The following is a 26,060-nucleotide window of genomic DNA, read 5'->3' as shown; positions in this document are numbered from 1 at the left end:
TCATCTATTTGTAAAATAAATTTCAGAATTCCAATTTGTGAGAAGATTTCTGATCTTAAATGTTTTGGAAATTCCAAAGTGAGGCACTTGATTAGAGCCTCCATTTTTGGGGAATTTCAAGCAACAGAGGTCTCAACTTTAGTTCTTTTTTTTTTTTTTTTTTTTCTCTGAAGGGACGAAAATGTGCAGTGACAGTGGACTCTTTGGGAGCCTACAGTGACAGGGGCGGTTGCTTTTCTCAGCTGGTGTAGGAGGAAGGGGTGGGCAGGCGTGTAGGCACATCTTTGTGTTTGGATCTGCAGAAGATGCGTGAGCTCCGAACACGAACAAAAGCCGTGGGATGGATAGACGGGATGTCACTACCAACTACATAAACAAACACATTGGGAAGGAGTTCGATGCAATTACCAACATTGATTATACAGAGAGAGTATGATCGATAGATTCCAAATGTCACAAAAAGTCACTATAAATTGTATTTCCTGGTCTAAAACATTCAGTAGTTTTTTTTTTTTTTAATTTTTACAGATTTGTTATGATGTTTGAATAAATAACTGTTTTCTGCTTCCTTACTGACAAGTAAAGCAGAAAAAATTTTCAGGGTACCTATTGGAATCTCCCTCTCATTCTTCTTCTTATTTTTCCCCCTTCAGGATAACTAGGCACAGTTCCTAAAAGAACACCATTTGGCCAATTTCCATCTGGCATCTTTCCCCTCTTATTTTCACTGGAAAGTGTGGAGTCTGGTTTTTAATGCTATTTCTGAATAAATTCAAGCTTTCAGTTCAACACCCGTTCTCCCCCGTTTCTCATATAAGCAGTTACCTCTTCTTGTGGGAAAAATAAACATAACTGTGGACTCTGGGTAGAATCAGATAAAAACAAATGGTAGAAATATGGGCTCACTAATTTCTAGTAATCTTTTGTAGGCTGTGGAGTACAAATGTGTCATGTGAAAAGTTCCGTCTGTGCAGAAGAATTGAGTGTTTTACACACAGATAATTAGAAAATTGTCAAGACATATGTTGCCTTTTACAAACGTTTTTTGTATTTATTGTTTTGCAGATGATACCAAAAATTATCATGGTGCTGAATTATGAAAAACCTCTTGACTTAGAGGTCTTCATCAATGACTAATTGCTACTATTTGTAACCACTTTAAAAGCAAATAAAGCACCCATCTGGTAATTCTATTAATGGTTTCTATATTAAAATGGCTGTTGGCCCCCAAAAAGAAAATATGCAATTATGAAATATTCATAGTTGACTCACTATTGAAAAGCTTACAAATGGATCTGGAAAAACAGAGTTTATCATTTCTTTTCTCATTCTCTATGAAGCCTCTAACCTTTTAAAAATTAGCTTGGATTAACGACGTAGCTACGTATACTCAACAAAATGGAAAATTAAAGGAATTATCTAAATAAATGAAGACAAAAAAAGAAATGCTCAAAATTAATGATTTGGGTAGCAGTATCAGCTGCCTTTCTGCCCCTACTTTTCTGTGTTTTCCACTGTAGGACTCATAGGCGTTGAAAAACCCAGGCCTTTCCACTGAAAAGAGGGGAAGAGAAATGCTAGTTCTGACCCTACTAATTTGTAACGCTGACCTGGAAGGGAAACTCTGCATGTCTCTGAGACTTGGTTTTTGTGGTGGTCAAGTGGGAGCCATGTCTCTGCTTGTCTTCATGTATTTTGATTTTTTAACTAAAACAGTTGACCATTTTATTTTCATATTTCACAATACACATGAAAATTGTGCTTGTGAGTGCCCAAGCACGCGTGTGTGTCCTACCAAACTCCTCTGCAGAAACTATTCTCTATTTGATAGGAAGGGGGAGCCAATCTTCCTTGCCATGCTGTTAGAAAACAACCAGAGTCACAGCACCATGACCTCCTGTTGAAGTAGAAGATTCTCATGTCTCGTTATTTGTCTGATCGAGTCATTCCTGGCCCAGTGGGAACCATTATGGGACAGGCAAGAGGTCTTATCAGGGGCCCAGGCATCATTGGCATGTAGCTTCCGATAGGTCCCATCCCAGGAAGAGGAGGGCCCATGATTGGCATCATAGGAGGCCGGCCTTATGGGGTAAGGGCATCATACCAGCAGAGGAGGACCTGGAGACTGGGGGTGGGGAGGAGGCAGGATCATTGCCCCTGTAAGGGGAGGAGCAGAGAATGGAGGAGGAGGTATCTTTCCTTGTTGAAATGCAAGGATGGTTTCATCTATCAGTTCTGTGTCTGCTCTTCCATCCATTTCTGATGGTAATCTTCTGCACCCTGTGTTTCCTACCACTGCGGTGTGTCTTCCTCACAGATGGAGGGTCACAGGTGGGGTATGTGTCACCAGAGTCACAATAAAACTCAGGCAGTTTGCTCTGCAGGCTGTTGGCCACTTAGGTCCAGACGCCGCCCGGAAATGACCTCTCTGCTAGTCTTTAGCACTGACATGAGGGACTGAAGACATGAAAAATGTGAGCATGTTTGGTAAAATTCAGTCCCTTGCAGGAGGCAGAGAGAGTACACACAAGCTTCTGAAATAGGACAGTCGTTATCGTCCACCTAGATGGAAACATCTTATCACTGAGGAGAGAGGCTACCAGAATTGCTCCATCACTGCTTCCTTCTGAGCTTTGGCCCCTTGGAGGTTTGTGAATATTTGCTAACTTCACACCTCCTATTGTATGGACCTATGAGGAGAAACCAGTTCTCCTGCCTGCCGTCTGCCTTTGATCCCTCCCCCCAGCTCACCCCGAAGAGGCAGAGTGGGTGGGCCTGATTTACATCATTTAAGACACATCCCATCCCAGGCCAACCTGCCCCAGAGTCTGCACCTTTTCTGATTTTGTGATGCTATCTCACCTCTGTTTGCCTTTTACATGCTTCGAATGCAAGTTCTTTTTTTCTTCCGGCTACATTTTTACTGTTCTTCAATATGTAGCTCAAGTGTGTATGGTAGGATTGTAAGTGACTTAAGTTTTTCTTCTTTATACTTTGCTTTTTTAGTTGTTTTCATGATTTTATTAACAGAAACCCCAAGTTCCTCACTTGCAACCTAAATCAGAGTTAGGAGCCCTCACGTGTTTTTCTGGCACAAATGTTTACTTCTCCTAATACTTATCTAAGTGTGAGATAAGGGACTGTTTGTCTCACTAGACAGATCTTCTGCAGTATATAGTTCTTTGTATCTGCTACGATATCTGTAATAGAGATTACTTACACATCAGTTGAATGAATGAGTATACACATAGTTTATGTATATAGTTTATTTTAATGTAGTAAGTAGATATAGGACAATATTAAATAGCTAATAATCATTTAGATCTGTTGTTACTATAATATCTTAACACACAAGTCCTTAGTTTATTTTTTTGCTTTTACACTCATTGGAAATAAATGATAACAACAAATTGTATTATTATAGTTAATAAATAAAAATGTAATAGATAATTGATGCAAGCTCTTGTAAATTGTAATTTTTAAGACAACTGCTCATTCTCTCATTTAATTGTTGAGTTTCATCTTGAACCTGTGGCTAACCCTCGGCAGTCAAGGTAAAAGCACTATGGCAGTATAAGGACACGACTCATAAAATCCAATGGTGACTGTTGGTAATGGATTCCCACTAGGGATAATTTCCAGCAATTTGGCCATTTCAAATCAGACCTGAGGTTGGGACAGCTGAATATATTTGAATGACAATCAGAAGCTTCTCATGATCCTCTCATTGGGAAGATGCTTCTACTTGAAAAAATATTTCAGACTGGCAGTCAGTGGCACCTGGTATGTACTGGCAAAGATAAGCACAAATTGCATTCAGTCTGAATCAACAGCTATTTACTATCCACCAAATAATGCATGAGTCTATGTATATACAAAAGTGCATAAGACCTTGCCTCATTCTTTGAAAAACTCACAAGCTTTTGAGTGGTAAAACATAATCAATTACCTAAGAAAGGGTGAAATCTTGATCATCAACATTCAACAAACATTTCTTAAGGGCTGCTCTTTGCTTAGCACTGAGCTGAGTATTAATAAAGTGCTTTGGGGAAGAAAGTAGTATAAAATCTTTAACTCTGGCATTGGAGTCGGATGGGGGAGCACTAAGATAGATTTGTCTTTCCTTGGGCATGGTAGGTACAATACTTTGAACCCAGAATACTTTTAGGAACCAATGTTTTAACTTCTTTTAACATCAGAAGAAAAAAGACTTTTAGGTCAAATAAAATGTTTTAATATGTAATATTAATGTATTCATCTTTTTCCCAAGGGTCATAATATATAATTTGTAAGATTTTCTAATAATGAAAGTGCTCCACAAAGGCAAAGAGCCTAGGGTCTGTGAAAGTCACACGGGGCTCTCTGTGGAGGCAAGTGGAAGGCCGAAAGGGGTCAGGAGACGATTCAGAGCGCCTGAAATGGGCCTCGAAAGAACAGTACCATTTTACTAGGTAGAGGACAGGAGAAAGTTAGACAAAGCCAAGGCCCCAACTAGTGAAAGTGGAGTGAGAGAATTCAGAGGTGCACAAATCATGGTCTCCAAATTACAGTTTCCAGTTCAGGGGACAGAGATAAGTATATGCAAAGGACAAGTGACATAAAAGGAGATGTGTGCAGGGGCACCTGGGTGGCTTAGTCGGTTAAGCGCCCGACTTTGGCTCAGGTCATGATCTCACGGTTCATGGGTTTGAGCCCCATGTCGAGCTCTGTGCTGACAGCTAGCTCAGAGCCTGGAGCCTCTCTTCAGATTCTGTGTCTCCCTCTCTCTCTGACCCTCCCCTGCTCACACTGTATCTCTCTCTCTCTGTCTCTCAGAAATAAATAAAACATTAAAAAAAAAAAGGAGATATGTGCCTATTTCAAGAATGGGGAATGAGATACCTGCTTGTGAGTCTTTAAGATTCCTGAGAATTAAAGCTTTACAATTAGACAGTATAACAAATACAACTATTTAAACATCTAGCATTGTAAAATTCTCCATTTTCTGGCATGTGATATCTGTTTGGGAGTAGGGTGGGTGATAGTGTGGCTTGGAGACTGTCTTCAAGCCCTGAAGTCTTTACATATCGATAACTATGAATTTATCACTATTTGTTTCATTATTCTCCACATACATTTTGGAAATATTGCCAACAATATTGCATCTCAAAGTTACATTTAAAATAATGAAAACATTTTTCCCTCAGAAATTCACTCAGAATTACTTGAATACTCTACTTAAAATGTGAATTCTTCTGTACATTGTATACAAATGTTTGCTAATAAGTCAATAAACTTTCTTTCTAGGACAAATTCAAAATCCTAACTTGATAAGTGAGTCATATTATAGTTCATACTGGTGAATTCTGTTAAACTATTTTCAAAATTTTAGAGCAGAAAATTTCAGTGTAACATACACTATTGTTTTTATTCTCTTCTAGCTTTAATCAGTTCCTTGAAGGATATATTCTCCCTATCCAATTTTTTTTTTGTTTTATTTATTTATTTTGAGAAGGGGGGGAGAGGCAGGGAGAGAATCCCGGCACAAGCCTGACACAGGGCTTGAACTCATGAATCATGAGCTTATTACCTGGGTCGAAATCAAGAGTTGGTCGCTTAACCGACTTAACATCCAGGCACCCCTCCCTTTATTTTCTAAACCCGATTCTCAGTACTCTCTTTTCCCCCTCTCTCATATTACAAAGGGAAAACATTATTCATCTAATTTATTTTGAGACAATAACATTAAGGCTACTTACATTTTTCTTCTTATTATAAAAGCGGTAGTGAATAGTAGGTGAGCTGATGAATTTAATTTTTCAACTAAGTAAACATGCGCATATTGAATTCTCTAACTGTCATAAATATAATCAGGGCTTTAATTAGAAAATGAAGGAATATAATTCTAAGCATTATGAAGATATATTTGGTTTCTGGTGGTTAAAAGTCGAAGAAGATGAGGAAACTCAATCAGAATACCATCGTCTGGCTCTATCCTGAATAGCACTTGTACTGATCAGTCATACTGAGCATATAGGAGAGGCCAAAGGCTGTGCAGTTCTTCTGGTTGGTGATAGCATCATCTTCAAACCTAAGGGATACTAACCTCTCCTATGAGAAATTATTTGGACTGTCGGTTCTTGAAATGGATGCTTTTAAATATGAAGAAAAATCCAGTTCTTGAAACATTTTTTTGCAGTTGTTGCATATTTATTTGCAACTCTGAAATTTTTAAAAGGGAGGCAGACCGAAGCATGAGTAAAAAGTGAACTACTCATTTTGGAATGTTACTTACTGAGGAAGTTTGAAGAATTCCATCAGTCTTTGGATCCCTCCAAATAAATGCACTTGTTCACTCAAGAAAATATGCTAAGACAGCAAGTGTAGGGCTGTATGAGGTGCACTCCCTGTCTTCAAGGAGTTTGGAGACCAGGTAGGGGAAACGGAAGCACAGTGGAAAAGTACAATATGAGTAATACTCCATCCTCTACTGTGGAGAAAAGACACTGAACTTGGGTTTACTGATCAGTGAAGTCAATTTCAGCTTGCTTACATTTTTTTTTGATGAATTGGGTAAATTTTTCAAAGTTGTATACCTATATTTACATATATTATATGTTTATAATATATTTACTGTTTATTACTATGTGTACTACACATATGACATATTTCTAGTATATTTATATATATTAAATCTGTAATACATACATAGTTAGATACACAATAGGACGGCAAATGCCATTTGAAATACCGTTGGAAATTTTTTTTCATTTGGCTTTTGCAGATTTTTCTGTAAGATTTAATTTCATACAAAATCCACAGTAAAAATTTCATTTATCATATGAATCTCTCTTGTTGACTCACTTAGTTATGATTTCCTTTAGTTTATTTTACTCTTCAGTGAATTGCTTTAAAACTGTATGAAATACAGTATTAATTCTGCTTTATTTATTCTTTCTTCTCCGAACATCATTGTTTGGTGTACTTTTACCTTATTCTGGCCTACAGTAAATATTTCCTTTACCTACTCGATTTTCTTTTCATATGAGGAAGTTCCTTTGTATTAAAAATCTCCATTGACTCTTGTTTAATATTCATTGCACTGTAATTAAACCTGGTACAAAGACATGTAGAAACAAATCATGTGAGTCCTAGCTCCTTGTGAAAGATATCTAAGGCTTAAAAAATGATATATGCTTTATGTAAATTTATTAACTAAATATATTCTTTAGGTTTTGGAATGAGTTACTAGCTTCTCACGTATAATTCCCAATGTAAGGGTGAAAGAGTATATTGGAGTCTATTTTTTCCATAATTTTTAATTAAAACAAAATGTGTTAATTAAGACTCATGAATTTAGCATCTGTTTTCCTGTATTATGTTTGGAGTGATGGGAATGTAAAAAATAGGATAAGACTCTATCCCTGTACTAGGTGGGTTTAGAGAATACAAGCATGAAGTAAATAGCACTACAGAAATAAAGAGAATAAACCTAACTTGTAACTTATATGAAGACTATAAATATATGCGTGCATTTTTATTTGTTAGTACAGATTGTGTGTGTGTGTGTGTGTGTGTGTGTGTGTGCATGTGTGTATGCCTGTGCATGCATATATAAAATATAATGAAAAAATCAGGGAAATATATGCAGGATCTCACTAAAGATAGAATTTTGAGCAAAACTATTAAAACAATGTAAATGAATTCATTTAATATACTACTAAACAATCTCTTAATTACATAGGGACACAGATCCAATGAGTGTCCTGATAATTATTCATTTGCAATATTTTGTAGATAATCAGTTGTTTTGTTTATCGTCTTTATTGTTGTCTTTCTTTAGAATAAACTCAAAGAATACTTCCAGTGAAGTTTTGCCAAATGGGCCTAAAATGTTTTTTAAAATATATTGTACACATTTAAAGAAATTCAAATGATGTCAGGATCTCTCTTGAGTTTTTGTATAATGCTGCTAGTGGCATATTTTGCTTTAAGATATATTTTCACTTCTAAAATCCCTGAAATCCTCCTCTCCTGCAGTGACTGACTTTGTAGAGAATAGTTAAAGAGGAATTTAAATTTAAAAGGTGCAATTTGAAACACATTTTCTTGTGTCAAGTTTTGACACTGACCTTTTAAAATATGTAAGCAGGGACTTTCCTCTTTAATTACGTTGCTTATTTTAAATTAAATCTATACTGCAATTCTTTACAAAATGAAGTAAAATTTTAGAATGAGATTTATTTTACCTCTCTTAGATTTGGGAGTGGGAAGTGCATATTTTTTACCATGGAATTCAGAAATACTTTTGAAACAGCTTTTCATCTCTTCATTTAGGTGGTGGAAAACAAAACACTTACTCTCCGAACTGAGAAAATTTACAAAAATGTATATGTGCCTTTCAAGATAAGATTTAAGTGAATTTAAATCAGGATTTTACTGTAAAGAGAAGAGGAAAAAGATACTAATGGATAGGCATTCATCAGAAAAAAATGGGGAAGGGGACATTTTTGGAGTTTCTCTTCAGGGTTTTCATTAAAGGACTTTTGCCCATATTATAACATAGAAGAACCTCATGAGTCCGCATAGTCCTGAGTTATCAGAGTACCAGATTCCTGCATCACTTTGCCAGAAATGCAATGTACAGACCAATAGAGTACAGAATGGCCAAATCAAGGCAAGTTATTGGCTGTATGGATCCTTCTTAGATATTAGGTCATTTGGCTGTGCAATCTTTATTTTGAGAAACTTTGTAGAAAAAAATTCTTCAATTAAGACCACAGCAGCTGTGGTATAAGAGAAGAAAACAAGATCTAGAATTAAACACGTGGATCTGAATCGATGCCTGATACTTACTTGTTCTGGGACCTTGAACAGGTTATCAAAACTTTGGATTTTTCATCTCCATTTGTTTTATTGGATTTTGTGAGGGCTCAAAGCAAAATAGTTTCTGAGACTTTTATTCACAGTACTCATAATTTGAGATCCTTTCTGTATGTTTCAGTATACTGAGTTTTTATACTATTTTCATATTTAAAATTTAGTTCTTAGACCTTAGTTTAATTATTAGTGCGGTCTAAGATAAAGGAGGCTGTGATACACATTAAAAATCTGGATTTCATGGGCGCCGGGGTGGCTCAGTGGGTTAAGCGTCCGACTTCGGCTCAGGTCATGATCTCAGGGTTCCAGCTCCGCATCAGGCTCTGTGCTGACAGCTCAGAGCCTGAAGCCTGTTTCCAATTCTGTGTGTCTCTCTCTCTCTGACCCTCCCCTGCTTATGCTGTCTCTCTCTCTCTCAGAAATAACTAAAACATTTAAAATTTTTTTTTAAAATTGATTTCAATTTTTCCTTTTGTCTGCATGTATCTGTTTTATAAATTTCACTAAGTAGGTATAGAAAAATACATATAAGAATGATATAAGGCAATAAAGGATTAGGGACTTATATAGTTTGTTAAAGAACTTGCATTTTCTTAAAAGAAATTTAATGTTTGCTTTATTTTTGAGAGAGAGAAAGGCAGAGCATGAGCAGGGGAGGGGCAGAGAGAGAGGGAGACACAGAATCTGAAGCAGGCTCCAGGCTCTGAGCTGTCAACACAGAGCCTGATGCGGGACTCAAACCCATGAACCATGAGATCGTGACCTGAGCCCAAGTTGGACCCTTAACCAACTGAACCACCCCACCCCGGCGTCCCAAAGAATGTGCATTTTTAAATCCCATTGGCTTTTCCTTTCAATGAACTCTTAAGTGATTACATTTTTTCAGGATGCTGTGGATTTTTCTTAAAAAGCTTTTGTTTTGTTTTGTTTTTGTACAGGGGCATGCATGCTATTGCATTGTTTTGTTTAATTTTCTGCTATCTCTTCTGCATGGCAAAGAGTGTCTAAAGACTCTTAATTAGTCTCTCTGCTTCTAACCCTGACCCCTACTGAAATCTATTTTTAAAACTGTAGGCAGAATAATTCTTGCAAAATATGATTCAAATTACTCCTCTGTTTAGAACCCTCCAGTGACTTCCCATCTCGCTTCAAGTTAAAGCCGAAAGCTTCAAGACCATGCAAGTTCTGACTTACATTTCTAAAGATATCTCTGACCACGTTCTTCTCGTTCAGCATCAGCTGCACTTATATTTTCCCTGTTCTCTCAACAAGGCCAGGTTCATTTCCTGCTCCAAATCCTTAAATTTGCTCTGCCTGCTGGGGTATTTCTCCCAAGTTTCCACTTAGCTCAGCTTTGTTTCCTTCTTCTGGTCATGTGAGCAGTGAGAAGTTCCTGCCCACCCTATTTCAAATAGCTCTTTCCTCCTGGATCCCACACACCCCACTTTTCTCCTCTTCTTTTTAATCTTGTTTGGGGTATGTATGTATGTATGTATGCAATGCATATATATGTATATATATGTTTACAAATATGTATATATGTAGTTGTGTGTGTGTGTGTGTGTGTGTGTGTATAGAATATTTACAAGCTATATTTGGCTTATTTCTCTCACTCATTGGAATGTAAGTTCAAGGAGTTTAAGAATTTTTCTGATTTTTTTTCTTTCAGTGCTGTATTCTTCATATAGATCGCAATGCCTAGGCAAGAGTAGGTACTCATTAATATGTATCATGCTGAAAACGAAAATTAGTTAGTGTTTTGAAGTCTTCATATCACCACTTCTCATATCAGCTTGAAGGAAAGCTCATAAAGTGAGCCTTAGGACTCATAAAGTGAGTGTTTTTGTTTTTGTTTTTTTTCATAGTATGAGACTGGCTGTTGTCAATTCCCTGACACCAGATGATTTCTTTTCCTTTGAGAAGAACCCAACAATTTCAGTTGTCATAATTAATTTGACGTATATGTGTATATCACCAGATAACTATTGTAAGCTTCAGATTTGCACCACAGGACCAGGTAGTCAGGACTTCTTCACGGATAAATATGGCATCTCGCTAAAGCTCCTGTCTCAGACATGCCCACTCATCCTGGGAGGGTGGAAATTAGAGTCTAGAACACCAGGTTTCTAGGGTAATGTTCTTTCCAATATTCATAGCTTACTGATCCTGAAGAACCAACCAACCATGAAGGAGTAGCATGACTAACAGATAAACATGACAACACCTGGAAACCAAAGAATTAGTGGCAGGAAAAATTGCAAAGGAGAGCGCGACATAGAGATTTATAACCTCTTCTTTTTCTCCTACACCTATAGTTGTAAAACTTAATCTTATTGATTTTTACTGTAATTATTTCTATTCCTAACCATGTTGGGTTTCTATTTGCTGACTGGAAAAGGAAGGGCACTTTTCAGAGTACATCATTTCTGTTGTCACAGGATGAGACAGAGCTGGCTGAGCTATGGCCCACAGAACACAGAACACTAATGAGTGGGTTTTTTTTTTTTTTCCTGAAAGTGATGCATTTCTTGTTCTTTAGGAAGAGAGAGGAGCCATGTCTTCTAATGGATGAGCTCTTCTAGAAATTTCCCGTCAGGCAAATCAAGACCTTCATTATAGTGTTCCTAGGGAGCAAAATCAGTATCAAGAAGGTAAAAAGTGGTGATGGGGACCCTATGGCTGGCTGGCTGTCTCTAAAATTAGAGACTTAACTGATTGGCAGAGCTGTACTTCTTTTTCTAGATCATTTAGATATGTCTTGATTTAAATGTATTACATAAAGATTCTATTTAACTACACACAACACACACACACACACACACACACACACACACACACTTTTTCATTCTCTTAGGATCTGATAATGTTTGGGTGGATTGTGTGATTAATTAAGTGCAGATGGCTTTGTGCTTATACAGGAATTTCACATTGTTGGGAGAAATTGAATAGATAAAGTAAAAATAGGCTCCTTTGCTGTTTTGTTAAGGACATGTTAAATGATTCATCTTCGGATTGTCTATCCCTGCCATTAATTTGATGGGGGTGTTATGTTATGATAGTTGCTTGAATAATGAAGTTAAAGTTGCTTATGAAATCATTTATTTCATAAATTTGCTCAAATAATTTTGCTCAAATAAAACTTTTCTCTAATAAGATATGATGAATAAATTCCTATGACTGGGCTTGACCAAAGAGTTAATCTCTTTTTGGAAAGTAAATCCTGCAGAGAATTATTTTAAAGATTTTTGAAAGGGTTGGGGTGAATATGGGAAAGGGGGCCTTTTTCTGTTGTGACACGGTCTTGCCATAGAGTATGTTCTACAAACAGTCGTATATTTGACCAGCATTTGCGTATGAAGAACCATATGGGCAGCAACACAGAAAATATGGTCAATCATATTCAAATTGATTTAAAAATAGTAATATATTATTCTAATGAGAAACTGAGCATATTACTGTGGGAAAATAAAGCTTATGCTAAGTAAACAACACTAGCCTTTTTTTTTTCTTTTAAGGAATAAAGAAGTTTTGAGATTATGCTGGTTATAGCCAACACACCAACACATCTTATGTAAAATGACTACCAGAATACCAAATATACAGTTCATTTAGGACCAAATGAGGTTATGGGGAGTGACACATTTTAATGTGAATGTGTACATTTTATTTAAATGTGATCTTCTGATGATTTGGCACATTTGCAAAAACACAGCAGACTACAGGCTTTTACAGGGGATGACACATGAAGAAAATACAATATTGATAGACAGGAACAACAGTGGAGAAAACTTGGGAGGTCGTTACAGACTTTTGCAGGGTATATTCAGCATATGGTCCCACCACCACTCTCATTAAAGTTTTTCTGTGCCTCATTAAAAAAAAATGGACCAATGCTTAAATACTGATATGGTAACATCCTCATGACAGTACACATTTCTCGAGCAGGCGTTTGAGCTAAGGCTCCATGAATTGTCCCAACAGGAGATGGACACTGTTTGACCCATTTTACAGATGCAGTTGAGTACCTTGCCCTGTAACCTTGGAACTCGTAAATGACTGCCCTGGATTCAAACTCAGGTCTGATTCCAAAGACCAGGTTTTTACCATTCCATCTGCAGATACTGGGAAGTCACCAAAAGTGACTTCTCTGATTCCCAGCCAAGCACTGGTCCAAAAGAGGACTGCCATCCCTTTCCTTGTTCTGGGCTTCCAGAAGGACTGCTATCATGCAGAGGAAATAGGTCATCCCAATTTAAGTGTCAGGGGAAAGGTGCACATCCACTTACACATGCACATTTGTGTCATAGTGTTTAGTGAGTCTCTAGCTTGGCCCAAAGTCCTGAAAATTCAAATGTGGCTAAACTGGTTTTGAGATAAAGCAAAGGGCGGTGGCCTTCTCAAGGTCTAAGTCAGATGCTGGACATAGATAGCCCTGTCTACCCAAGGTTTCTCCTGGCTTCGGTTGGCTTGAAAAAGGTGCAAGGGAACATTCCTCTGCTTGTCTTCACAAACTTAAACACAAATACAATTGTCTTCACAAACTTAAACAAAGAGACACCTGTGCTTCTTACAAGATTTCCTACATAATCTCCAGTGACAAATGGCCTGTGTTCCCGGATGCCCAGGATTTCCGTTGTGCTGGTGCTATACGCATGTATGAATTGCCAGAATTTAAACCCAAACCTATCCTTCTATGTACAGTTTTATTGTGTCTAGGAATATTCAGTTGCAATGGCTTCTGCATACTGATGTCACCAGAATAGAAACAGTGGGAAGGATAAAATGTGTATCCCAGAGGCACTATTCAGAACCTTGTGAGCTGTGTTCCTTGATGCTCAGTTTTTATTAACGGTGAAATTAAGAGTTAGATAAATCGAGTTAAGCCCCGTCACATAACAGCATAGAAACTGATGATAGCAAAGGATCGGTATCTCAGATACTGGCTGATAACATAGAGTAAGTTCTTAAAGGGCAAGCCAGTTACCCAAGAGTACCCTCTCTCTTTTAGGCATGATTAATTAAACTCCTTGGTAGTGAGGTCATAGGAATGACCCCACTCCCACTCCCAACCTAGGCAAATGCATTTTCTTTTTTATTTTTTTTTTATTTTTTTATTTATTTCTAGGAGAGAGAGAGAGAGACAGCGTGAGCAGGGGAGGGTCAGAGAGAGAGGGAGTCACAGACTGAAACAGGCTCCAGGCTCTGAGCTGGCAGTCAGCACAGAGCCCGACGCGGGGCCCGAACCCACGAACCGCGAGATCATGACCTAAGCGAAAGTCGGACGCTTAACCGACTAAGCCACCCAGGCGCCCCTGCAAATGCATTTTCAAAGAGCACCTGCTTTTACATTTATTTCAAGGAATCTTCTATTATTTAATTTCACTTTTACCCAAAATAATCAGTAAATTTGAAACCGTGCCTAATGGAGGGCTGGGTGCTATATAAATGTTTTACGGCATAGGCCAGCGTGAATGCTAAGTTTGTAATGTCACCTGCCACATCCAGAAACATTTTCTCATTGTCGCACTGAACAGCCCCTGCCTGGCCCAGACTAACAGCGAGCTGCGTAAAAGGTCAGGTGTTGTGTTTTCATCTTTTGTTTGTGTTATTATTTTCCTGGCTGATAAATGGTACTGTAAGCCTTAAAGAGCTATTTTGCATTCCTATGGGGATGCTGTGTGCATTTTTATGAATCCATCTTGGTTTGCTTATGTTGTGCCTCTACCTCTTTATATTAAAAATTTATGTTTTCAGTGAGACATTTCAAGTACGTGGCTTTTAAGCATCGGTGCTTCTTGTGGTCACTGCACAGGGACCATGCTTTATTCCTGAGCGCAGCCGTGGGGCGTGCTGGTGAGCACCTGTGTGAAGGTAACTTACCAGAGGCTCGGGGGCCTTGGTATTACTCCTCATCTAGATTCCGGTTTCTTAGCGAAACCGTGACCCTCAGTCTTCCAGTGGTAGCAGAAGTTTTTAGAAAGAGCGTGGAAAATTAATTCCCTTTTAGAAGCAATAGAATATTTTCAGGCATTATCCTTCTCTTCATTTGCCTGGCTTTCCATTTTCTACGTGAGTAAGAAAAAAAAGAAAAGAAAAGAAAAGAAAAGTAAGCATCACATAACAAAGATCGAACCCCTGGAGGCTGGATGTAGTAGCAGATGACAGTGATGACGATAGGGACATGACTAGAAATGAGCTTTGGACTGATAGGAACATAGGGAAGCATTTGGTTACAGACTGTGATATTTGTAGCACATTAAAATGCAGTGACTGTCCAGGGCAAGCTTTTTGGCACACTTCTATGTGATAGATTTGATAGATGGTTCACAGAGTTCACCACGTTAGATTCGATGACATGGTTAACTTAACTTTCAGCCAATAAAAATATGGAGGTGTGATTCAGGTATTCTGATTTATCTCTTTTCATTGTGGTTACCATCTTCTTCTCCCTTTCACTCTGATGCTCCTGTCTTTTGGTATTTTTCATAGCTTGACACTCAGCAGTAATGATTCTATTAGCTGCAGCGAATCGGCTGAGCTTGCTTTTTTTCCAACCAACATGTCGTCACTGGCACTTTTTTGCAGTTCCTTATTAGTATGTGCCCTTTACTGACTCTGCAGGAACCATCACCTAGAATTAGACATTCTCTGCTAGACCTGTCCTTACTTTGTGCAAAATGATTATAGTCCATTACACCACTTTCTTGCTGACAGCCAGATACTGCTGAGATTACAATAAAGCCCCTGGAAATTTAAATATGATGCCACTTAGGTGTACGGGGGTCTTTGATAACAAGAACCATTTGAAGAAATGACTTTCAAGGGATAGAATGTGTTAGAGACTCCATGAAATCATTCTACAGAAACTCCTGGTTCCTATTCGATTGATAATATCAGGAGCCAGAATCTTGGAGTTCAGAGCAGTTGAAGACCTGACATACTCAAATGATACCAGAACGGGATAGGCTAACAGAGAACAGGTCTGAAAGTGCTGCCTCTGCAGAATGAAAAGCACCCAACTAAAAATGAGAATTTCCAATTTCTCTAATTTTAGGGTTATCATTTACATCTCACGCCCAAAGTGTTTTTTTTCTTGTTTTGCTCAGCAAAAGCAGTTTCCTTTTATTCTTCAGCAAATTTGGAGTAAAGAACCCAGAATCTGGAGAGGCCCATAAGTGAGGAGAATTTTTGAGAAATATCAATCATAGCAAAGGCAGAGCTCCTCGTGATGGCTGTCTGTCTGATAGTGTGTGATTAAAATGAGGTTTCTTTTTTCTTCCCTCATATACATGCTTCCTCCTTCACCATCTGGGAAATCTTTCTCATTTAGCTCTACTTTGTGATAGCATTAGAAGCCCTCGTTATCTTTTCTCTGGGTCATTGCCCACCAAGTGTTCTCTGGGCAACAGAGTCTTTTCCCACCAAACCTCTGTGTGCACTCTGTCCATTCCAAAGAGTGGACAAAATGACACCACGTGCTTTGGAATCTGACTTAACAATCTCCCAGGAAACTTGAGATTTGTGGTTCTGGTATTTTTCAGAGATACGGTGAAAGCACCTCAAAGATATTGTTTCTTTCCTTGAAAAAAAAAAAAGAATAAACAAAATTGTTGCATTTTTTCTGTGTAAGTATGGTGTACCTTGACTTTGCAATTCAGAGATGAAGCTCCCCAAATCTGCCACAACCTGTTAATAGATATATGTGCCAAGTTACTGAAGGACAAAGTGGTAAGAGAGATTGCCTTGCTTTGCGGGAGGGATCTGTTCCAGAGAGGAGATATTTGACCATGACCATGAGAAGAATGTTATCGGGCAGAGTAGGAGGAAGACATGGTAACAGTTTAGGAGCATGGAAATGGTTTTGAACTCTCTTTGCTTGTTGTTAAGGAAGCTGAAGTATAAGGAAGAATATTGGGGGATGATGCTGGGGTGACAGGTAGCTTGGGGCCATCTGTATAACGTGAAAAGTTGTTTTGATTTTCTCCTGTAGGAAACAGTCTTTCTCATCACAGCCAAGAAAGAGTAATTATTTGGAATGTGTGTTATAGGAAGATAATTCTGGCAGCAGTTGGATTAGGGGGACCAAAATCAGTGGCAAAGAGACTGGAGTCGGGTACAGGAGACAGATGATGAGTAACCTAACAAACCGAGTAGCAGTAATTTAAGGAGGGACAGGTGAAGGAAGACACAGCAAGGCATAAGTAACGATGAATTGATAGAGATGGGTGAAATGATGGGGATATGTTGTGTGCGTGAAGGTGAAAGCCTAAAGTTTGTTGTGTGGCCCCTCTCTTGGACAATGGAGTGGAGAGTGATGCCAATACCAAGATGAAGAGAACCACATTAGACAGTAGGCAATATTACCATTGTATTGCTTTCTCCCTCTACTGATTCGACCTTGTTGACTCCTGTTTGGTTTATGGACAAGGCATATTATTTATGTGACTCATTTTCAGTGAATCTGTGACATGAACCAAAAGACTATCAAGGATATTGTATCTCTGTGTACCGTGGCACCATTTCTAATCTGCTCTTTATTGACTGTTTGTATATAACTTAACTTTCAGTCTGTTTCTCCTTTTCAGCTCTCAGTTTCCTTTTAGTGTATTGCCCATGAATATTTAGGAACCCTAAGATAGGCCAATGCCACATTAAGATTTAAGGAACTACTTCATCAGAACCACATGTTTCATTTCCTGAGGATTGTCAGCAAGCCAGGGAAAAGAAAACATGTCAGATCTGTATTGCTATTATTGGTGCTTCTTTCTTAACTGCTGGTTTGCCATTATGATGGTTCTGAGTAGCTGTTCCTCTGTAGACACACAAAGAACACATGCGGCAACAGGGAAAATATTAAAACTTCTTTGGGAGTTTTGAGAATGAACTACAGCGGTTTAAGTACTTAAGCCCTTGGATCATTTCAAACATATCAAACAATATTAATGTGCTTTTGTGTGGCTATATATTTTTTTCTTTTTTAAAAATTCTAAAATGTCAGGTCAGACTAAGCCAAGCATTGACTGGCTTTTTGAGTTAATGTTTAATAAGATGAAAAGGCTGCCAGTACCTTAAAATAATAGGGAACATGACTTGGGCAAATGTAGACTTTTCTTCATATTTGGCTTCTAGTTTGTATCTGGCTAGAAAAGCTATTATTTTCTTCTGTCTTCCATTATTTTTTTTCTCTGTCCCTCTCTCTCTCCCTTCTTTCTTCCTTCTTTCCTTTCCAGAATTATTGCTATATCCTTCTCATTATTCATGTTTCCCAGAAGGCTTCACACCGAGCTGACCATTCTTTAAAACCTAATGGCAAACCTTAAGTTCTACTCCATTTGATAACCTCATTAAAGCCATGGGAGCACTATTGTGTATTTATTTATTTATTTCAAGCACCTCTATTGGGTTTGGCATCATAAATATTGATTGTGGATTTTTTTTGGAAGGAAAGAAGACTCCTAGTAAATCAGTGCACTGTGTCATACTCTGGGCAAGGGTTTCTGGGCAAGGGTAATATACGCAGATAAAACCAATGCACTGAATATTGAGACAAACTGGAGCAGCACGTTAGAGGAGAAAACATATGCTTTTAAAAATGCATCACAGCACTACAGTTTGTCAATAATCCATCATTAGTGCAATTGAGCCTCTAGCATCTCTAGTATATTAAAAGCCATTCCGGAGCTCATTCCCGGCATGCTTCACTTTAGACAATATTGACCTGTAGCATCACTCTTGGAAATAAGAACCGGAAAGTTTCTTTTTTTGGACCTGTACCCAGAAGTGGATGCATCCCATCCAAGACCATCTAGAGATTTCCAAATCACCGAACACTGCAGACCATGCCACTTAGAAGAGGCGGTCATTAGAGAAGACTTGGAGGGATTGTTATCTGGCCATTGATTATTCTCCAGAAATATTAATTTTCAACTTGACGACCTAGTGCTATTCAAGGTTTATCTCTTACGTGTCCCATCTTTAACAGTCAATGTACATATAAGCGATGCAGATACATTTCTACTTTAGTATTAGGAAGATAAAACTATAAAGAAAATTTGCATATGCAGCCCAAATCTAGTTAGAGCCAAACTTTGTTTATATGTTTATTGGTTTTAAATTTATATCTCATTTCCTTGTAAAAGCCTGTGAAGCAATTTATGTGCTGACCATACAATGCTTACTTTGTGCCCACTATTATCTTGCTTTATTTACTCCTCACCACTACTTAAGAAGCAGGTACTGGAATTACCATTTGAAAGCTGTGGCTATTGAGGCTCATAGAGGTTAAATAACGTTTCCAGGACCCTCAGCTAGTACCACTCACATGGATAGAGCTGAAGCACAAACCTGAGTCATTTGTTAAACTTATTTTACATTTATTTATTTTTGAGAGATACAACACAAGTGGGGAAGAGGCAGAGAGAGAGGGAGACACCGAATCTGAAGCAGGCTCCAGGCTCCAAGCTGTCAGCACAGAGTCGGACGCGGGGCTCAAACCCACAAACCGCAATATCATGACATGAGCCGAAATCGGAAGCTTAACCGACTGAACCACTCAGGCGCCGCTCAAACCTGAGTCCTTAAAGATAGCAGTATTTATTTTTAAAAGGCACAAAAATATGAATATAGGACTGTCAGTGCATTTTTTTGTAAAGAATAGTTTTTGGAATAGTAAGTACAGAAAGAGTGGTCATTGGTAACTAGGTATTACTTACTCAGAAATAAAAATAAATAAAAGGATAATGAAACGAAATGGATATTTCTATCTTTAAGCATAAAATATTCAATTCATATCTGTTAAATTTTTAAAGATAAAACATTACCATTTACATTATACTCAATCTGTATGGGCCTTGGTGCATCTCCTGTAACTTTGCTGTGTGCAAATCAGTGCTGATCGGTACCCTAGAGAAGACTTTGTGCCAGATTATTGCTTGTATACTTAAGAAGACTACAGTCTGCTGTATGTATAGATATCAATTCTGGAAAGGTCTTGGAGGAGGCATTTAGGATCAAGTTGTTGAAGGAACTATGCATATACACCTTTATGAAGTGGCAGAGCCTAGTTGTTAAGCATGGTCAAGAATGTAGGATTTGGGGGCGCCTGGGTGGCTCAGTCGGCTGACATCTGACTTTGCCTCAGGTTTGTTGGTTCGAGTCCCACGTTGGACGTTGCATTGGCAGCATGGAGCCTGCTTCAGATTCTCTGTTTCCTTCTCGCTCTGCCCCTTCCCTCCCCCAACCCCCGTCCAAAAAATAAACATTAAAAGAATGTAGGTTTTGGAGTTAAACTGTTGGCGTTTAAAGTCTAGTTCTATTACTTATTAGCTCACAATCCCTGGGAGTTTCTTAATCAAATTCTGCTTTCATTGCTTCATCTGTAAAATGAGAATAACAAATACAACCTATTTTATATGATTGCTTGATAAACACTTACATAGCGATTTCTATGTGCCGTGCAGCGTCCTAAGCACTCTCCAAATACAAAGTTCATGAATTCGCAAAAGAACCAGGTAGATACGACTATTGTTAGTATCAAGACAATAAAAGAAGTTGATGTATATAAAGTATTTAGAGCAATGGCTGGCACATAGTAAGTACTCAGTAAACATCAGCTCAGTAAATATTATCTGAAGCAAAGAAGCAGGAAAAGGTATTGAAAGCAGAGCAAATGTCATGTGCATGAGTGATAGAGGCAAGAGTCAATACATAATCTGTGTCCTTGCTGAAGCCACAGTCATGAATATGGTTCTGGTGACCAATCAAGAGAAACCTTTAAGTGGAATATAGCCCAACGACCTTCTTAGTTTCCATTGTCAATATTTGAGACATGCCCAGCTATTCACATTTTAGTGGCTTGTAAGCAGTACCAATGATCTCATGTACATTTTTCTTTTTGGTTTAGTAACTAATCTACATTTTGAAAATATGTGTATTCATCATGGAGTTTTACAGTGGTGTGAAAAAAACATAATAAAAAACCTTGTGGCTTATAAATGTGTATATTTTTCTGAATAGACTTGTGGAAAAAATTTTATAAAGCTGGTAACTAAAGTTCCAAGGGTATGGTTCTCTGGTTTAGAGTGACTCTTCTAGAGTGGCTTTTCACTCTTCTCTACCCACAATATCATGTATGTGTAAAACTGTGGGTACCCAAGATATTTTCTGGTTTGTGCAGGATTCTCAAGGTTCTGTATACAGTGTTTCTTTACCTTAACCCTGAGGTTTTCTTTTGAATACCACAGATATATATAGAATCATTTAATCAATATGTTTCCTATTCATTTGTAATAGTCATTTGACTATATTTTATGTGAGTTTCTGATAGTCTCTAAGCCTTGGGAGAGCATTTTGAATGTTGCTGCTGTGATATGTGTGGAGGTTTTTTGTTTTTTGTTTTTGTTTTTGTTTTTGTTTTTTTTTTTTTTTTGAGTCAACTAACTGGGACATGAAGGCTGATGCCTGAGTTTAATCTAGACCTCCCACATGTATGTTCAGATGTGCATGCATCCTCTCTTTTGTTACTTCATTTTTTCAAACTGGAGTGATCTCTCTAGCTGCCATTTTGTTCTGTTTAGTTCCAAAGGAAAAGGGGGCATTTGAAGAACTGATATTGGGGTTTGTATGTGATGAAACAGAGAGGATGCTACCCAGGGAACCAAATTATAGACAGGAAGAATGAATATACAATTCAACACTGCATCCCACAAGCATTAATTAAATATGCAATGTAAATTAAATACACATAAATATATATGGCTATGGAAAATGGTCCGTTTGTTTTCCTAGTTACCAAATAAGTTACCAAAATCCAGATGTATACAATAGATTGAGAAAGCAAATGGTATGGATTGGCAGAAAGGAACTTCAGGGGTGGTTTTAAGATTTTTCAAATTGTAAACAAATCTGGAAGTAAGATTTCTATTATTAAATCAGATTTTCTCTTTAAAAGTAAAGCGATTGGTGGATAGAGTATCAATATATCTGTATTTAGAAGGAACAACCTGAGCCCACAGATACAGGTTTACTTCATGAAGCAACTGTCAGTAGTAACTAATTGATGTCTGCAAAGTATTCTACAAATGCCAACTGTTGAGAAATGTGCTCAGAGCTCTCTTAACAGCAATAAATGGTAATTCTTCTAACAACCAGGTGTCTAGATAGAAATCTTACCACATGTCATAATTTTAAATAGATAAGAATATTACAATACCACCGATCTTAGCTTTTAATAAAGTGGGAGAAAAAAACCCCAAAATTTGCATGACCCACAGTTGTTTAGAAATATGGCTACTAAAATGTAGGAAACTTTATCATCTTATTGCACACAGTTTGCTCTAAGATAGGGGATAGAAACACGTTGATGATATATTGTCATGTGGGCCACTTTATGGCCTGCATTCTTTATGATATGACGGTTGCTCCATTGGCACCATGTTATTTATTGGATAGCAGAGCAAATAGGCTAGTAAATCATGGTTGCATGTCTAGCCAATTGGAATCTGCCCTGGTTTTGTGGCATGTTATTTTCTTTTTTTACTCATTTATTTTGCTTCCTTTGTTCTTTATCAGTCTATTTTATAGTAATCTTTTCTTCAATAGACTCTCATCTTCAGACATTTTAAAATGCACCACATGTCAAATCCAATTCAACTAAGATACCTAAATGCACGTTATTTAAATTAAATATGAATGCTTTGAAAAGTGTATACTTATACCATAATTGCTTAAAACTACATTTCCACATTATGTATGTTGTAGACTTGAATCTTGTCAATGTATTCAAGACCCAAAGTTAGGTTTTAAAAAAACCCCGAAAATAAATTATTCATATCACATACGTCTATACATCTGATAGTGCAATTAGCAATCAAAAGTACTACATATGGTGATGTAATAGAGACATTATAATTTTGTACATCCTGCTGTTGATGGATTTAGGTACCACATTTTGCACATTTTCTATTTCATTATTTTGGGCTAAAAAAAGATAAAAATAAAATAACATGTTTTCTTTATTTTGGTTCTTTTTTAAATCATCCTTCATGCTTTTTTTTGCTTTCTTTCCATGTCTGGCTCTCATGCCCCCGATTTGGGTAGGATTTGTTTTTCTTCATTTCTCTTTGCTATTTCCTTCGCGATAGCACTAATACTAAATAATAACAAGAGAAATCTTGGGCCTGGATCTGGGGAGATTTCAGAGGTCGTTGAGGTTATTTCTCTGCTTTTAGTTAGCTTTCTAGCCATCCCCAAATGAGAATTATTTATGCTCTTCTCAACATCCCTATGAAATTCTTGTATTTCTCAAATTGTGTTTGTTCCTATTTTTCTAAGTGTTGCATGTATTCTGACATAAATTTATCCAGCTAAAATATTCCCTTCTTATTCTTATTTCCTCATAATGCATCTAAATTTTCACTACTTGCTTCTGCTTCAACTCATTTCATTCTGTCTTTCTTTACTAGATGGTTGGGTTTTGTTAGATGTAGGAAAAGTCTAATCACTGTTAGTAAAGTCAGAACATTTCATCAAAATTGCCTTTCTAAAATTATACATGTTCAGGCATCCCATTCTTTAGCATTTTCCTACAAGTGGCCTTACATTAAACTACACTTTTTTTTTTTTTGCTCTCATTTGCATGGCAATTGGCCTTCATCCTGTTATCTGTGATATTTCCACTTCATCTCCAGCTGACCAGATTTTATCCCTCATAAGCCTCCTCCACTTATGCCTGGACAACTAAAAAGACAAAGAGAATCATAATCAGGATTTATTCATGGGAGATATAGTTCTGCTCTATGCTGCCATCTTAAAACTACTCTAGAAAGGAAAACCTGTATGGACTTGATTAATACAAATAACTGAGTTCAAATTTTGATCATGGCATTTAGGAACTATGGGAAAGGGGCGCCTGGGTGGCTCAGTCGGTTGAACATCCGACTTCGGCTCAATTCATGATTTCATGGTTCGTGAGTTCGAGCCCTGCATTGGGCTCTGTGCTGACAGCTAGCTCAGAGTCTGGAGCGAGCCTCTTTCAGATTCTGTGTCTTTCTCTCTCTCTCTGACCCTCCCCTGCTCATGCTGTCTCCCTTGCTCTCTCAGAAATAAATAAAACATTTAAAAAAAGTTTCAAAAAAGGGGGCTATGGGATAAAAATGTCTTCTGTAAAATGGGTGTAACAGTTTTGCAGAGTAATGTAAACTTTACACTGAGGAAGCTAAATTACTTGTAAAATTTTGGGCACAAGTTTTACAATAACTTGTAAAATTTTGGCATACCATTCGGTCATGGTTATGACCCAGAGATTTTTTTGAAAAAGTTTTCTCCCATTATTTCAATGTTTGATGATATCATTCTTAACTGATTGATTGAAACAGAAACAAAAGAAAAGCAAGTATAAAAGACAGAAGGGCCTCTACTCATTGTTAATGACCTCCCTCTTCCAGCTGACTCTGAACTAAGAAGTGATGAATTAGAGTTAAACTCAACTGCAGTTTACCCAGTAAATGGTAGGCTGATGGAAGGCCTGTTTTTCCTTTCTACCTGTGGGGACAAGTCTCATCTGTGTAAAACGGATGTGAAACACCTATGCATAGGGTTATTACTGATGCGTATACAGCCATAAAATGTCTTTGTCATACTCTGGTAGGCAGTGCTCTTTCCTATAATGAGTTCTGTCCCTAAAATTAAAGCTGTACGAATGGTTCAGACTTCAGATTTCTTATAATTGTCATATTTTAAAAAATGTTAATGGGGGCACCTGTGTGGCTTAGTCAGTTGAGCATCTCACTTCGGCTCCAGTCATGATCTCAGGGTTTATGAGTTCGAGCCCCGCATGGGGTTTGCTGCTGTCAGCACAGAGCTGGCTTCAGATCTTCTGTCCCCTTCTCTCTCTGCTCCATCCCCACTCATGCTCTCACTCAAAACTACACATTAAAATATTAAAAAAATTAATGTATACTCCCCTCATTGAGATCCAGCCACATATGAGTCAGCTCTTACGTGATTTATCATTTGGTAAACACTCAAAAGTGGCACTTCAGAAAAGCACAGTAACTCACACATGATTAAATGGGGTTTGTTAAATTTCTTTTGAAAAAAAAGAAATGCATTCACACCTAGAAGTGAGCTCAGCATCACAAGTTGAGGCAGAATTGTGAGCTTTTGCTGTGGCTGAATGAAACTGGGTTTTGGCTAAAAATGATACACCGTATAATAGCATAAAAATAGATACTGCAACTCCACTATTGAAGAATTTTGTCTCACTTATCCATCTGCATGCAGCAGGAACAGTGTCTAACTTTTAGGCTCCTGAGAGTTTTTTTTCCTCTCTTTCGTTTACACTACTGGATATGTTCTGTAGATCCTGCAATTAGATATCTTGTGAGCACTGGCTGATTCCTGGTTAATGTGATATCATATTAACTGACCGTAATGAAGCCTGTTTCTCTTTTATTGATCAGTGTTCAAACCATGATTAGAAGGCTCTGATGATTCCTGGTCCTGAGCCTATATTCTTGACTCTGACCTTACTACCCATCTCTCCCATCATTAACGAATGCAGTGCTTATCTCGTAACATTGTCTTTAGGAGTAAATAAAATCAAAATATAGATTTACCCCGTGTGTATATGTGCACATGTGTGCCGGCTCAAAGAAATTTCTAGCCATCCACTCATTAATTTAAATCAAGAGATACCGACGAGTCTGCCCTGCACCAGGCATCGTCATGCCGTGGCTATGAAGATATGAAGGAGGGTGCAGTCCCTGGCCTGCAGGCTGTCCCTGTCTCAGGAGTAAGACAGATAAGAATATTCACCATCAGCTAATGTGATCAGCACAGTAATGGAGAAGTTGTTTCCGTGCAGTAGGCCCTGAGTAGAGGGTCAACATTCTCAGTCTCGGTCAAGGAAAGTCGACACTGCATTTTCTGTGACAGCTTATCTGCAGCAAAAAGGTAGAAGTTTGTTTGGCATCCGGAATGCAGGACGATTCCTCGCGGATTCAAGCAAGAGCAGCCCACATTTGTGAGGGTGTTTCCTGGACCTTAAGGCCAGCAATGCCGAAGGCTCAAAAACGTATCTGAAGTATGTGTGTGCGTACATGCACACATATACACAGATGTGTAACAATTACCACAAACCGAGTGTCTTAAAACATCCGAGCAGCACCGTGGATAGAACTGGCAGGTGCTATGCTGAGTGA

At 37.9% G+C, this 26,060-nt stretch overlaps 1 protein-coding gene and 1 pseudogene across 6 annotated transcripts in view; one reads left to right on the top strand and one right to left on the bottom strand.

Moving 5' to 3' along the window:
- Positions 1 to 26,060, top strand: part of PCDH7 (protocadherin 7) — a 420,500-nt gene that overhangs the window by 81,338 nt on the left and 313,102 nt on the right. The gene's annotated exons all lie outside the window — the stretch shown is intronic.
- LOC120245498 lies at positions 1,927 to 14,772 on the bottom strand (annotated as a pseudogene).

This window comes from Hyaena hyaena, unplaced genomic scaffold (assembly GCF_003009895.1).
Source record: "Hyaena hyaena isolate Hyena2069 unplaced genomic scaffold, ASM300989v1 scaffold_424, whole genome shotgun sequence".
In the NCBI taxonomy this organism is placed as follows: Eukaryota; Metazoa; Chordata; class Mammalia; order Carnivora; family Hyaenidae; genus Hyaena; species Hyaena hyaena.
This window is presented reverse-complemented; position numbering and strand designations above follow the sequence as displayed.